Source organism: Macaca fascicularis, chromosome 8, assembly GCF_037993035.2.
Source record: "Macaca fascicularis isolate 582-1 chromosome 8, T2T-MFA8v1.1".
NCBI lineage: Eukaryota > Metazoa > Chordata > Mammalia > Primates > Cercopithecidae > Macaca > Macaca fascicularis.
Window position 1 is genome coordinate 57,378,091 of NC_088382.1, and position 15,026 is coordinate 57,393,116.

The window sequence follows — 15,026 nt, forward strand, 5'->3', positions numbered from 1 at the left end:
CACTGGGTTTTTCATTACCATCTAGAAGCAAACACCTCTATTTTCCTTCAGTTACCTTTCAGTATCAGAAATTCTAACTGTTTAGCGAAAGAAACCGTAAAAACCATTTATGTGGATCAGTGAGCATTTATTGCTATCTGCCCTGGAGGCGTTCAATACATGCCTGTTGACTGATGGAAAATTGCTTTGGTAATACTAAGCAGAGAAAATATGAAGAGTACATAACACATTACTTGATGCATGATTCTTGGCTGTACTACATTGGTATGTAACTAAGGACAGAAGTTCATGCAAAATCTATGACTGTCAGACTTTTAGAATATAGACTGGTATCATCCAAATGATGGATGTTTGTTTGCATTAGTGTTGGCTCAGAAAGTTACTTAGAGCTTTGGGGTTGCCTCTGAAATATAGTTCCACTCTAGGTTTTCTCTCTGTCTCTCCTGTCAAGCAGACTTGAATCCTCGGAATAGCTCTAGAACCACTTTGGCTTCATTAAAACATTTGAACTACTTGTGGACAATTGAGCACCATGACGTTCAGAAATAGAGACCATCAAATGATACGGCAGCATTTCAAATGCACTGATCTGTGGTCATCTAGTGACAAAACTAGCAGTGCCACCCAGGCTTCCCTACTACGGATGTTAGTGTTCACTCTCTCCGAACTTTTACCTTTTGTGAATTTTTTGCCATCACTTCTCAACCATATGTATACTTAGCCTATATCTTATGCATAATTTCAGTCTGTGTAATTCTATTATTTTTGAATATTGCCCTCCTGGCACATTGAATGTATCTTTTGACTCATCATTTTCTCAATCTTAAACTACAAAATGGAAAATTATGCCTTCTGTGGATGTTTCTGTACTTTCTCAAACCATTTCTGCAAATGTAGTACCTCCTTTGTTTCTTACAGTAATGCTACAAGAGTTGAGAGCTCAGTTACACATGATAGAATGCAGATGAGGCTTTCTAAGCAGAACATGTTTGGCTGCTGCCCACCCACCTGGAAGTAACACAGGGAGGAGGGAAGCTACTAGACAGTTCAGCACACATGCTGCTATTGCAGCTGCATGTTTGGCTGTTCTGTATCAACCCCCTTACATTTTCAAACAACAGCAGCAACAACTTATTTACACCATCATACAGCTCTCCCCTGTAGAAATAATGAGGATCTTGCTCTACCTAGAGGGCAGTCCCAAAATCTCCTTTGTTTCTGCAGTCAGCTCCACCAGTGCAGGTTCTCAGGGTGATCTTTCTTTCTTTCTCTAATTTAGGCAGTGTTCTGTCTTAGAATTCTGGGATCCTGTAACCTATGGAATGAATTGCAAGGCTAGTATCACCAATACACCCTATCTAAAACTGGGGAAATGGAGGAAGAAAATGAGTTAACATGCGTAAACATATACTTGCCACACCGAGAAAGGAAGAAGTATGCATAATTATTAGACTTCTCATTTCTACAAGTGGTTACTACCCATTTCATGGTCTGCATGCCCTAAAATATCCAAATGTATCACCTAGTGGGTTGAAGGACATATGCAGTGTTACTGGCAGACAGTGAAGACAAAACCAACCCCGAGTAGGTATATATTCGAGTGAGGATAAAATGGTATCCTGTCGTGATTGAGTGTAATTAACCGGATGTTATGTATCAGGCGGTCCCTCCAGACCGATTGTTGTTCCTGGCAAGTTGACACTCCACTGTGTTAGGAAATAGCTGAGCTCTGTGCAGGGAGGCTGCCCATGTTGTACTTTTACCACTGTGGTCACTTTGCTGATGAGCCCACTGAGCAACCTCTGGGCTACTGTGGAGAGAGTGAGACAAGCATTCATAGGGTGATTTTTCATGTCCACCTGGTTTCTGAGAGCCTCCTCTGCAGTAAGCATTCAGATGAACACCGTATTCTGTCTTACTCCTGGTTCAGGAAATCCACCCATATGCCTCTTCCCAGCCACCTGCTGCCAGCTCCTCAGTCTTCTTGCTCCTTCGTCTGTGTTCTGATTTCTTTGTGAGTAGAGGCTTGGCCTGCAAGCTGTCTTTAGCTTGAGTCAGATGGTCCATAGTATGTGCCCCTAAAGCATGTTCCCAATGGTTTAGCTTAGTAGTTGCTGCTGCCTATGAATCAGTGTGATCGTGCCATCTCTTCTGGGCAGACTGGACCCAAGACATGCTATGGGAAGCTCTGCTCCTCTGTCAGGGCCTTCTGTGAAGGAAGCTGCAAAGCTGTAACAGCCGACTTCAGCTGCTCATATTGTGTTGCTCCATCTGGATACCAGCTCCTCAGACAACTAGTCATGCAGACTTTCCCATGAGCCCTGGTGGGGGCTGAGGGAAGGATGGCAGGATACAAGAGTAGGCACATCAGTAATATAAGCTTCCTGTTGACGGAACTTAGGTTCAGATGCTGTTCACACCTAAATATGCTATCTATATGACTTTTACCTGAGGACACAGTATCCTTGACATGTCCTTCTCTGTAGCCTCAACACCCAGTTCATGTGGGTTCCATAGCCACAGTTGCACAGTGAACTAATGTGAAATGTCCCCTGTTCATTCTCCACTAGGAGCCAGTATTAAGTCAATCTGTGTGTATCAAAAGGAAAATAGTTATTTGCAATATGGAGTGTTGCGTGACCCCAAAACCTTGGGACTTTCCACTATTCTGTTTTGACTTCGAGTATTCCAGTTCATTGGCCACAGGGGCAAGGGCAAAGTTGCTTGCCTTCTTCCATCCTAACCCATATGGAGGACTTTTTCTTGTCCCGCTCAATACTGGAAGCTTTATGGGTTACTCAGTAAATAAATCAAGGTAGTACTCAAAAGGCTACCCTGGGAGCCAGCTGGATTTTTGGAGTATGTGTTCTCTGCCCTCCTGCATATACTTGCCTTACCAGGCTATCCTCAGGTATTGTTACTTCTCACTAACAAATCCTATCAGCGTGATGCTATGATGTCTTGTGGGCTGGTAAAATGATTGAGGTTCCTATAGACTGAGTTATGGCACAGAACCAGAATTGACATAGTGCTCAGGCAAGATGGTGAAAGCAAGTAGCTTTCTGTTTTCCTGCTATTGGGATAGGAAAACATGCACACGCAAACACACACCACTTTTGTCATATCAGTAGCTGCACACCAGATAAGGGAATGCATTGATTTGATCTACCAGGTTTGATCAACTGGAGTTTCTCCTTGATAGAGTTTGTTATAATCAACTGTTATTCTCAAAAGACCTGTGTGTCTTCTGCACAGGCCTGCACACAAAAAAAGAGATGTGGTAGGAATCACCACCCTGAACCTTTCAAGTCTCTGACAGTGGCATTAATTTTGGCGATTCCTCTAAAAGATGCCATATTGCTTTCGGTTGCTATTGTGGCAGGGAAGAGAAGCTCAGAAGCTTTTCTTGAGCCCGTTGAATTCTAACAATGCTCACTGCATAGGTCAAGACACAACTGTGGAAATTCTCCCTGTGTGTGAGTGTAGATCCCATCTGTAAACCCAGATTCTGGTCAGGTAATAATACCACAGCCTCCATTTGTGTCTGACTCCCATGCAGCTTCCACCCCACCATCAGGACACAGAGGTGTTGAGTCCTCGGGGACAGTGTCCAATAAGTGCTGAGAAGTCCAGTTATTTCTTTTTCTCCTCAAAAGCAGCTGCACATCCTTTGGGAATGGGTAGAAGAAAGACTTGTTACATGATTACCATATTATGGAAGTGTTCTTCCTTAAAGGACCAACCACTCCTGCAGTGAGAGGCTGTCAGACGCGAGAAGAGCGGCTATTGAGGATGTCGATCAAACCAGCGACTGTTGAGGATGTCCCTCCAGGCCTCTGTCACCTGCCTACAGATCAGATCAGAGTGTCTGAGGCTTTCTCACTATTCTGGCCCTACAAACCCTCTCATTAATTGTCCACTCCCAAATACCTGGCTAGCTTACACACACTTTGGCCCTTCAGCTTGTTATGTTAGCCAGACCCTCTTGCCTCTGGACACTTAGCTCTGCTGCCTCAGCCATTCCTGTTCTTGTAGAAATCCAGAAGCCCTTGAGGCAGCATCTGCAATGCAGGCCGAAATTCCTGTCCGTGGCCTCCTGAGAGTGTAGTTACAAGGTGGGTAAGCAGGAGACATAGTAGATCCCCCTAAGTCTGTATTTCTACATCTGTATTTTATCAAGACGTTCCTGGCATCTAGGTATTCTGGTTTCTATTCCAGGGGGCTGTTATACTATGCAGAAGGTAGAAGTTTTAAGGTACTTGGTTTTAGGGCCCAGGAGAGTGCCACTTATAGACTGGCATTTTGGCAACTATGATGAACTCCCAGTTTTATACCTTGGATATCTTTCTCTAGTAACACATTACAAAATCTAACAGACAAAAAAGCAAGTCAAATAACTTTTCAGCCTACTTTCACATTTATTTTCTTACTTCCTCTTTAGATAACTGTATGGTATTCGTAAAACTAGATTCTTACAGATGAGGAAAGAAATTCAGAAAAGGTAATTAACTTTTCTGGGGCAGAACTAGGTCTACAACATACATCTCTTGACTTCTTGTTCTCTTTTGTTACAACACAAATACTGTAGTGGCATGTGGATGTGTGCATGCATATAGTATGGTGCACTCACACATATGTGACACACACACCACACATCACATACCACTTATGCACATACCACACACACACACGACACACACTTAACACACATCTATACACCACACACACTGCCTATCCAGAAACTACAATTTGTGTCATGTCAAATGTTGATGCTTCTAAAAACAGCATATATTATTAAGAAACTCAAATACAACAATTTCTTTTGTTTGGATGAAGGTAAAATCTGCATTTTGATTTCAGCTATAATCATTACTTGCAATGTCGGGGTTTTTTTCTAAAAATTCTCACCTCAGAAGTTGCCCAAAACCCAACTGATAAAGGAATCTTCAGTCTCATTATTAATCAAAGAAATGTAAAGTATCTTGGCAAAATGTCTATGTCAACTCTATGTGTAATTATGTGTGCACACACAAATGCTGACAAAGTTACAGTGGGTATGCTGAAATGTGTAATTGTCTTACTGAGTACAGTTCTTTTGGAAATCAGCATAGCAATATGTAGCAAGTGTCAAAAGAAATTGCATACTTAATCTAAATGTCCATGCCTGCGAGTTTATTCCAAGGAAATTGTTTAGCATAAAAAAATTATGTGCATAAGCATTTTTTTGCAATAGAACTCTTCTCTCCCTCCCAAAAATCATTTTAGTTTTAGAGTTTCATAAAGTGTGAAAGATCATATTAAATAGAATGGGGAAATATTCAGTATAGTATTTGCAAAAAAACCAAAATGTGTATAATGTAGTTGCACATATAGTTAACAGATACACTTGTTGAATTGTTGATAGAGTCTAGGAAGTTACAAATGAAAAATTGTGTAAGAATTATGTGTATGTTTGGAATTTTTTGCAATAATTACAGTCTTCAGTTTCTATGTCTATATAATATTTATTTTTAGTGAAAATACATCCACTACTCGTTTTTGGTTTTGTTTTTTTTTTTCCTTAAAGTCCATTGATCGTCACAAAAACCCAGGAAATGCAACTAAGAAGAAAACAAATGTTCAACCAAGACTTAAGAACCCAGAGCTATGGAGAAGAGGTCACACTGGACTACTGGTGTGCATAAGGGGGCAGGAGGGACGATCCCCATGGGGCATGGCCACTGGTCGTGGGAAACAGAGGAGAGAGGCCAGGCAGCTGGCTGGGCAGTTAGGTTCACCGCTGCATGATGGCAGCATTGAGCAGGTTGGCTTCCTTCAGGGTCCAGCTCTCGTCAACCAGCTCTTTGTTTGGGAAAGTAGTCGTGAGGATAAAGCTGGTGGCAGCCATGGCTGGCCAGGCATCCACAATAAAGAGTTGGATGTTGCTGATCTGTGGCTGTAGTTAAATTTCTGTACCAGCCTCTCACCATCTGCAAGCCAAATTTGGATGTTTGTGGTAGTCTCTGATTTGACGATTAAGATGGAAGAGCTGGCTTTGGCTTCATTTTCTGCCAGTTGGACTGGAGAGATGGTACTCAACACCTGGGGGGCAGTGCTGCTCGGTTTCTGACCCTCACCAGTGAAGGCTCCTTTGGACTTCATAAAGTCCTCATCCCGATGGTCCTCCATATCCAAGTTCGCCTGTCCACTGTGAGCTAGCCTCCACAGCTCTGCTGGCACCTCTCCTCTGTGGATAGACTCCAGAAACTGGGCATCGGATGGGTCTTGGTAGCTTCTGAGTTCTCCATTATCCAGGCTGAATCCACTCTTGTAGAGTTTCAGTACTACATGAACATCTTGGTGGGAATGCTGTCTCTTTTATCCTGCCACATAAGCAGACTCTTCCTTTGGTGCTGCCCCAAGGCCATAGCCACCTCCTGCAAATGGTCTTGGTGTACTGGTCTCTCGGAAACTCCCTCCACAGCTACAGCTCCATGCTCTTTGGCACCTTTAAAGAGATCATCCACCAGCTCATTGGGACTTTTCTTTCTGGGAGGGCCGACAGTCTGCTGTCTACCTCTCTCTGAGGCCCCAGTATAAAACCTCTGGCCTTCCTCTCCTCTTCCTCATCCTCATCTTGGTCATGAATGAGGTCTCTGAAGGCTGTCACTCTGTTATTACTGGGGGCTGTGCCTCTGGACACTGAACTGGGGGTTGCCTTTGAAATGGTTATGATGTCTTCGTCCCCTCTGTCCTCATAAAAGCTCGCTAGCGCAATCTGCAAGTCCCAGGTTAGCCGACTCGAGGAAGAAGCAGGCCTGGTCCTCCTCAGTGCCTGTCACCACCACGAACTCCCTCAGCTCCTCCTATTGCTCCACTGCCATCTTCTCCCATGCACCTCCCTGCGTTCACTACTTTCTTAGCTTTTCTAAAGCATCCTTGAATGGGACTTTTGTCTTTCTCCTGAGAGGGAGCTTAGTGACTGGGTTGTTGAGGATGGTTTAATAGAGGGGGATGTGCTAGCTGAAACCCAAACTCTTCTGTTGTTCATCTCACCCTGTCCACACACTGCTGCCTATGGTGATTGGTCTGCTGAGGATTATTGTTAATCACTTTTTACTTGTTTTTCTCTTCCCCAAACCCAAAGTGTTTTTGGAGATAAAAAGTAAATATGAAGATAAACAGTAAATATGGCTTATAAAGCCAGCTCTGTTTCCTCTCTCTCTCTCTGTTTTGGGGGGAAGACATTGTGCATTTTTAAAGCATAACATGAAGGAGGTTTTAGTATAATATGATTTAGTGCAGGCCTCAGCTACTATCGCTCCCAGTGGTTTTGCTGGAGGCTGGAGCTTCCCGACAGCCCTGACCACGGAGAGGTGGAATGTGGCGCTGACGTCACGGCCGCTCCTGGGAATGTTTTGCATTCTTCTTCCTGGCAGTGGTCAGGTGGCTTCCAGCAAGAATGAAGGACAACAGCTTCCAAAGAAGAAAAAAAGAGAGGAGGAAAAGGATAGTTTATAATCAAAGTATTGTGGGGGAGGCACTTTTATTCTAAGCCAAAATTGAAATTAGAACCAGATGTCTTGCATTCCGATGCTGCACGAATGTTAAATAAATTTATTAATGACTGTAATAACTAAGCTATTTGGCTTTTTACTGAACTTGAGTCTTGAAACTCTGTAAGAATTATGGAAAAACGACTTCTTGTAGTTGATATTTTAACTATGAAAGCAGCTTTCTGAGTGTAAAAGCAAGGACCCTGATGAAATAACCCTCTAGTTAATCTACAGGCCGTTTTAAGATCTGTTAATATTCTGAAAGACCACTTCTGAAGTATAAAATCTCTGTAATCTATTAACATAGCTTGTTCTGTTCAAACAAATTTAAGCCAATCATTGAGAGAGTTAAACTCTATTTTAGCATCTGCTGCAGAATGTCTTTTCTCAAAATATTTACACTTCCAATGTTATTTCTGTACATTACTGCTCAAACCATATATTCAAAACAAAACAGATTCTTAACAAACAGGTTTTGCCCAAGTCTTACAACTCTGCAATAATATATGCAATAGAAAAATGGACAGTAATTGAGTTAAATTTAAAGTTTGTGTTTTTCTTGCCTTCCAGCCACTAAAATACCTCTGTTCAAAATCAGTATACTGGTTTAGCTAATTAACAATCTATACGTCTATATTTTAAAATAAAATATTATACTTTAAAAAAAAAAACAACTTGATGTCTTTCAGTAGATTTGCACTCATTCTGATGTAACAGCAGTTACATTAACAACAGTTCTCCAGTTTAGGTGAAATCTGTTTGAATACTTCCTGTTATACATTGAAATGGAAAGTTGGCTTCCTCTTGTAGGTCATGTTGCTGGTGAGGAATTTCCAGAAATGTGGAGAAGTGCTGACTCATAGTATACAGTGGACTGATCCAGCAACAGTAGGACTTGAGGGGGTTTTTTGAGCTATTGGCTGAGGCAAGCAAAATATGTAGCTGTAATGTTTCATTTTATTTTTAGATATAAGGGTGAGGGTGGAGGAGAGACTGTTGCTTGGCATGGGATCTATGTTAATAACTTTAAAATGGCTACAAGTTCTAGGGTTAGATGTGTGTCTAAATGTGTGTTTTCCTACCGTCTATTATTAGAATTTGAAAAACAGGTTGTTTTTGCTATAGTCACCCTACTGTTGTTCTCTCTGCCTCTTGCCCACAGGTGAACCATGTGCCTTCTTGGGCTGTGGCTGGTGACTCACCATGGGCTCTATAATGTGAAAGTAACATAGTGCTTGCATTCAGGAGAGTGCTGCAGAAAAAGGTCCATGGCATTGCACCTTTTGTGTCTGTGATCAAAAGTCCCTGAATCTAATAATAACAATTTAAGTATTAGCTGACAGGAGTGCAGAGGAAAACTAGGATTTGTTGCCTTTAATATGCCTGCTTTTGTCCTGTATATTTTACGTTCATTAAATTGTCTGACTCTGAAGTTACTGATTGAGTTTTTTTTCATTCATTTGGTATAGAAATGACTGCTAGATTGGGTTTGGAACAGGGATTTCTAAAACAAAAACTCACCACCTAAACTCATCCCTGGGCTCATAAAGTTAATATATCCCAAATGCACTTATCTATCAATTCTACAAGCGTGCACTCACTGCTCTGTGTTGGCGCTGACGACATGGAGAAGAGGAAGGTGTGCTCCTTGTTACCTGTTTGAGGGGAGGGAGGCGCTGGGAGGCCACTGCAGAGGATGTGTCTACAGAAATATGTATAGTGTTACTTTTCAGTTACTACGGTAGAAATCTAAGAAAACAGTGAGGCATAAAAGAGGGGTATACTCAAATCTGTGCTAAAGTCTGTGGAACTGGTTTTTTGGATGTGATTCTGAGGCTGTCACAAGTTACTGATTGAAAGTAATTTGAATAGGCAATGTTAGGAGAGACATAAAAAATAGAAACCAGAATATGATGAGGGAGATAAGGGAGATATAAGTATGTAGGTGACTGATATTCAGACATATGAAAAGTAAAAACAAATAAACAGTATACTACAAATTGTATTTGTATATGCTTTGAGGCTAACACTCAAAACAGCACACATGGTTTCACAAGCACCTCTGACTGCTTTTAAAGGCTGTAAAAGGCTATGCTTTTCAAAAACATTCTACCCTTATGTTTCTGGGTTTATATTTTTCATCATTCCTGAAGAATTTGAATGACTATTTGTTAATCATGAAGATTCACAAAACCATAGAAATTATTTTAAACACGATTTCCTGTTTTCTTTAAAGTTCAACAAAAGGAAGAGCACATGTCCTCCTTTTGAACAGAAGTCCCAGTGCAGGGTAGGGGATGGAAATGGGGGGCTGGGCCACACTGTGCTATGGAGGCTTAACCTGCACATCTGACCCCCACTAGCCTTCAGCTGATTCTAGTGTGCTTTCTGACAATAGTCCATTACTTAAACTTTCTATCTGCCAGTTTCTTCAGCTAAAAGATCTTCTGCTAAAGAAACCAGTGACCTATTTTGGTGCTTATGAGGAATTACTAACAGAATTAAGCTCATAGTTCAAAATATGAAGGATTGTTCTCTGCTTTTTTAAGTGTATGTTCTCCGAACACTTAGCAAAGAAGAACCTTGTGAACATCTACCTAATATTCTGTCTGAGAACCAACTGAATACTGTTATGTTGTTGTCCTTAGCTTTGATGTCCTCTGGTATAGAAAAGACTGAAAATGATGAAGACGGGGTATAATTAGGGCCTGCCACTGTTCCCAGGGATCCTTGGGAAGTGTCCCAATCCCCTTGGGAGGCTAATCTACAAATCTTAGGACTGGAATAGTGACATATATGGCTGTATAATAGCACTTACAGGACTTTATTATATTTTGTCTCATTCCCAATACTGTACGAAATTCTAGGTCTAAATTGTCTGAACTGTTTTCTATGCAGATCTCATAAGCGTAATACATTTGTTGACTGAATAAATGAAATTGCTCTTCTTTGAGGCAGAAATACATTTCCTCTGTAAGCTTTTTTGTGTATACACATACAGTCCATGAAATGCCTTTTTTTTCTTTTAAGACGGAGTCTCGCTCTGTCGCACAGGCTGGAGTGCAGTGGTGCGATCTCCGCTCACTGCAACCTCCACTCCCGGGTTCAAGTGATTCTCCTGCCTCAGACTCCTGAGTAGCTGGGACTACAGGCGCGCACCACCATGTCAGCTAATTTTGTGTATTTTTAGTAGAGACAGGGTTTCCCCATATTAGCCAGGATGGTCTTGATCTCCTGACCTCGTGATCTGCCCACGTCGGCCTCCCAGAGTGCTGGGATTACAGGCATGAGCCGCTGTGCCCGGCCAATGTCTGTTTTTTAAGAGACAAAGTCTTCCTTTGTTGCCCAGGCTGGTCTTGAACTTCTGGGCTCAAGTAGTTAGTTCTTTGGCTCGGCCTCCCAAAGTGCTGGGTTTACAGGCATGAACCATCATACCCAGCTTCATGAAATGCTTTTTAAAAAAATTGTGGTAAAATATGCATAACATAAAAATTATCATTTTAACCATTCTTAGATGTATTTTCAGTGGTATTAACTACAATCATAATGTGGCGCAACCAACACCGCTCTTCATTTCCAAAACTTCTTCATCATCCCCGACATGAACTCTGGTACCCATTAAACACTAACTCCTTCTTCTCCCCATAAGTCCCTAGTAACCTGTATTCTGCTTTCTACCTGTATAAAGGTGCCTATTCTAGGTAACTCTTAAGTAGAATCATACAATATTTGTTATTTTGTGTCTGGCTTATTTTAGTTAGCATAATGTTTTCAAAGTTTCATCCACATTATGTGTCAGAATTTCCTTCCTTTTTTAAGGCTGAATAATATTTCCTTGTATGTATATGCCATATTTTTTTTATCCATTCATGTGTTCATCCTGTGAAATATTTGATTTGTTTTCACCTCTTGACTACTCTGTGAATAATGCTTCTGTGAACATAAGTATACAAGTATCTGTTTAGTTTCTGCTCTCAATTTTTTTTCGGCTATAGATCTAGGAGTGGAATTGATGGATTTTATGGTTTGACTTCTTAAGGAACTGCCATATTGTTTTCCACAGAGGTTGCATCATTTTATATTCCTACCATCAATGCATGGGAGTTTCGGTTTCTCCATGTTCTCACCAACACTTGTTATTTTCTTTTTTTGATAATTGCCATTCTAATGGGTGTGAAGTGGTATTTAATTGTGGTTTTGATTTGCATTTCCCTAATGACTTGTCACCCAGGCTGGAGTGCAGTGGCACAATCTTGGCTCACTGCAACCTCTGCCTCCCAGGTTCAAGCAATTCTCCTGCCTCAGCCTCCCAAGTAGATGGGATTACAGGCACCTACCACCATGCCCAGCTAATTTTTTGTGTTTTTAATAGAGACAGAATTTCACCAAGTTGGCCACGCTAGTCTTGAACTTCTGACCTCAAGTGATCAACCCGTCTAGGCCTCCCAAAGTTCTGGGATGACAGGTGTGAGCCACTGTGCCTGGCAGATACACCTTTAAATTATGAAATACCCCCACTTAAAAAAGTAACTATTACTATTACTTGCAAAATAGAAGTCTGCGGCCGGGTGCTGTGGCGCAAGCCTGTAATCCCAGCACTTTGGGAGGCCGAGACAGGTGGATCACAAGGTCAGGAGATCGAGACCATCCTGGCTAACACAGTGAAACCCCGTCTCTACTAAAAAACACAAAAAAACTAGCCAGGCGAGGTGTCGGGCGCCTGTAGTCCCAGCTACTCGGGAGGCTGAGGCAGGAGAATGGCATAAACCCGGGAGGCGGAGCTTGCAGTGAGCCGAGATCTGGCCACTGCACTCCAGCCTGGGCAACAGAGCGAGACTCTGTCTCAAAAAAAAAAAAAAGAAAAGAAATAGAAGTCTGCTACTAAGATACAGAGAGTTCCTCATCAATCCTTTATACTCTTAATACCAGCCCTCCCTGTGCCCGCAGACACTGGTTGCTTGATATGAGGTGCATATCCATGACCACAGATGTCCCTGAGGCTGCTGATCCCTGAGGGCTCAGAAACGAGTGGCCTCCTCCCTCATTAGCTGGTCTGTCTACACAATATTCTGTTGATATATTTGTATCAAATTCATTAAGTATCCAAAATGATTATGTTCACCTATCCTGATTGTAGTTTTCTCAGAAAACATACTTTTAACCTAAAGCTATCAATAATATGTAGGCATTAAATAATTTGAAAAGAAGTTTGTGAAATTATTCACAGTGAGAACATCTTGTAATCATGAAATCAATGAAAAATTTGCTAATTTTCATGGTTTCATTATTCGTATTTAACTTTAATTCATCTGAAATTTATTTTGATGTATCATTTGAGGGTAGAGATTAATTCTAATTACTTTTCAAACAATTTTATCAGCACTACTTTCTGAATAATTTTCCCTCACTGATTTTAAATGCTTCTCCTATCGTATGTTATATTCCTATACATCGTAAGAGTTCTTGACTCTATATTCTATTTCATTGTGTTATAGCTTTTCTTTCTCATTCTAATGTCTTTCACTAAACTAATCTACATTCTGTAGTTGGAGTTTTTACTTTAAATTCTAAGGTTGTTAATACTTTTAAAAAATATTTTGAAGTAATTGTAGGCTATCCAGTGAGCATTCACAGATATTCTCCACATGAAAAAGTGCATGGGTGGCAATTCATAGATACATTGGTCTGGTACAGCAGCCAGGCACTTTGTTAGTTCCAGTTTCACCTCATGCTAGACATGCAAGCATCCTAAAAGTTCAGGTATATTCTTGTGATGTGCTTATTATAATATTCAGAAACTTATTAACAGAAATTAAATTATAGAAACTGCTGCTCCATTTAATTGGCTACAACATTCTTGCAATGGTAACTATTTTGCCTTGGGGGTCACCTAATTATCTCTGTTAGAAGAGTAGAAATGTGGCCGGGCGCGGTGGCTCACGCCTGTAATCCCAGCACTTTGGGAGGCCGAGGCGGGCGGATCACAAGGTCAGGAGATCGAGACCACGGTGAAACCCTGTCTCTACTAAAAATACAAAAAATTAGCCGGGTGCGGTTGTGGGCGCCTGTAGTCCCAGCTACTCGGGAGGCTGAGGCAGGAGAATGGCGTGAACCCGGGAGGCGGAGCTTGCAGTGAGCCGAGATCGCGCCACTGCACTCCAGCCTGGGCGACAGAGCGAGACTCCGTCTCAAAAAAAAAAAAAGAAGAGTAGAAATGTTTATAGCATTTCCTTTTTGAAGTATTTGAAACAAATATTTTTATTTGATTTATGATGCTTTTCTCTTTATTTGACCAAGAAATGTTATGGTGGTCCCATTATGTGTCTAGACGCTGTGCTGAAGGCATTGGGAAACAGGAGCACACTCACACCAGAGCCTTACATCTGGTGACAGCCACTTGCTAGAACTGGGGTGGTAGGGCATGTTGTTATATCACTGAAGTCTTATGCTACTTTTTTTTTTTTTGAGATGGGGTCTCGCTCTGTTGCCCAGACTGGAATGCAGTGGCGCGATCTCGGCTCACTGCAAGCTCCGCCTCCCGAGTTCACACCAGTCTCCTGCCTCAGCCTCCCAAGTAGCTGGAACTACAGGCGCCTGCCACCACGCCCGGCTAATTTTTGTATTTTTAGTAAAGACAGGGTTTCACCGTGTTAGCCAGGATGGTCTCAGTCTCCTGATCTCGTGATCCACCCACCTCGGCCTCCCGGAGTGCTGGGATTACAGGCGTGAGCCATTGTGCCCAGCCTCAAGTCTTATGCTACTTTTAATGTCTTATGTTAGCAAAATGAAGAAATGTGAATAATTGGTGAAACCTTTGAAACTCAAGCTCTAAGATTCCTGTAAAGAACTATACGTTGGAAATAATTTAATAATGCCAAGTACATATGATCAAGAAAATGATAGAGTGGACAGTTCTCTGACCTGGCTATGTGTGGTGGTGGTGGTGGTGGTGGTGGTGGTGTTGTTTTGTTGTTTTGGAGACAGAGTTTTGCTCTTGTTGCCCAGGCTGCAATGCAGTGGCTCCATCTCAGCTCACTGTAACCTCTGCCTCCTGGGTTCAAGCAATTCTCCTGCATCAGCCTCCTGAGTAGCTGGGATTACAGGCGCATGCCATCATGCCCAGCTAATTTTTGTCTTTTTAGTAGAGGCAGGGTTTCATCGATGTTAGCCAGGCTGGTCTCAAACTCCTGACCTCAAGTGACACACCTACCTCGGTCTCCCAAAATGCAGGGATTACAGAAGTGAGCCACTGTGCCTGGCCACTATGTGTTCTTTTAAACCCCATAACAAAGTTTTTAAAAAGATGCTTTGGTCGAGTGCAGTGGCTCATGCCTGTAATCCCAGCACTTTTGGGAGTCCAAAAGTACGGAGGGAAGATCACTTGAGACCAGGAGTTCAGAACTAGTCTGGGCAATATGGCGAGATCCTGTCTGTAGTAAAAAATTTATAATTAGCCAGGCATGGTGGCATAGGCCTGTAGTCCCTGCTACT

General features: G+C 41.9%; 1 protein-coding gene and 1 pseudogene across 47 annotated transcripts in view; one reads left to right on the forward strand and one right to left on the reverse strand.

Moving 5' to 3' along the window:
• The window catches only part of SPIDR (scaffold protein involved in DNA repair), a 484,346-nt gene that overhangs the window by 247,566 nt on the left and 221,754 nt on the right, over positions 1-15,026 (forward strand). The window lies entirely within an intron of this gene.
• LOC107130611 (NSFL1 cofactor p47 pseudogene) lies at positions 5,627-6,983 on the reverse strand (annotated as a pseudogene).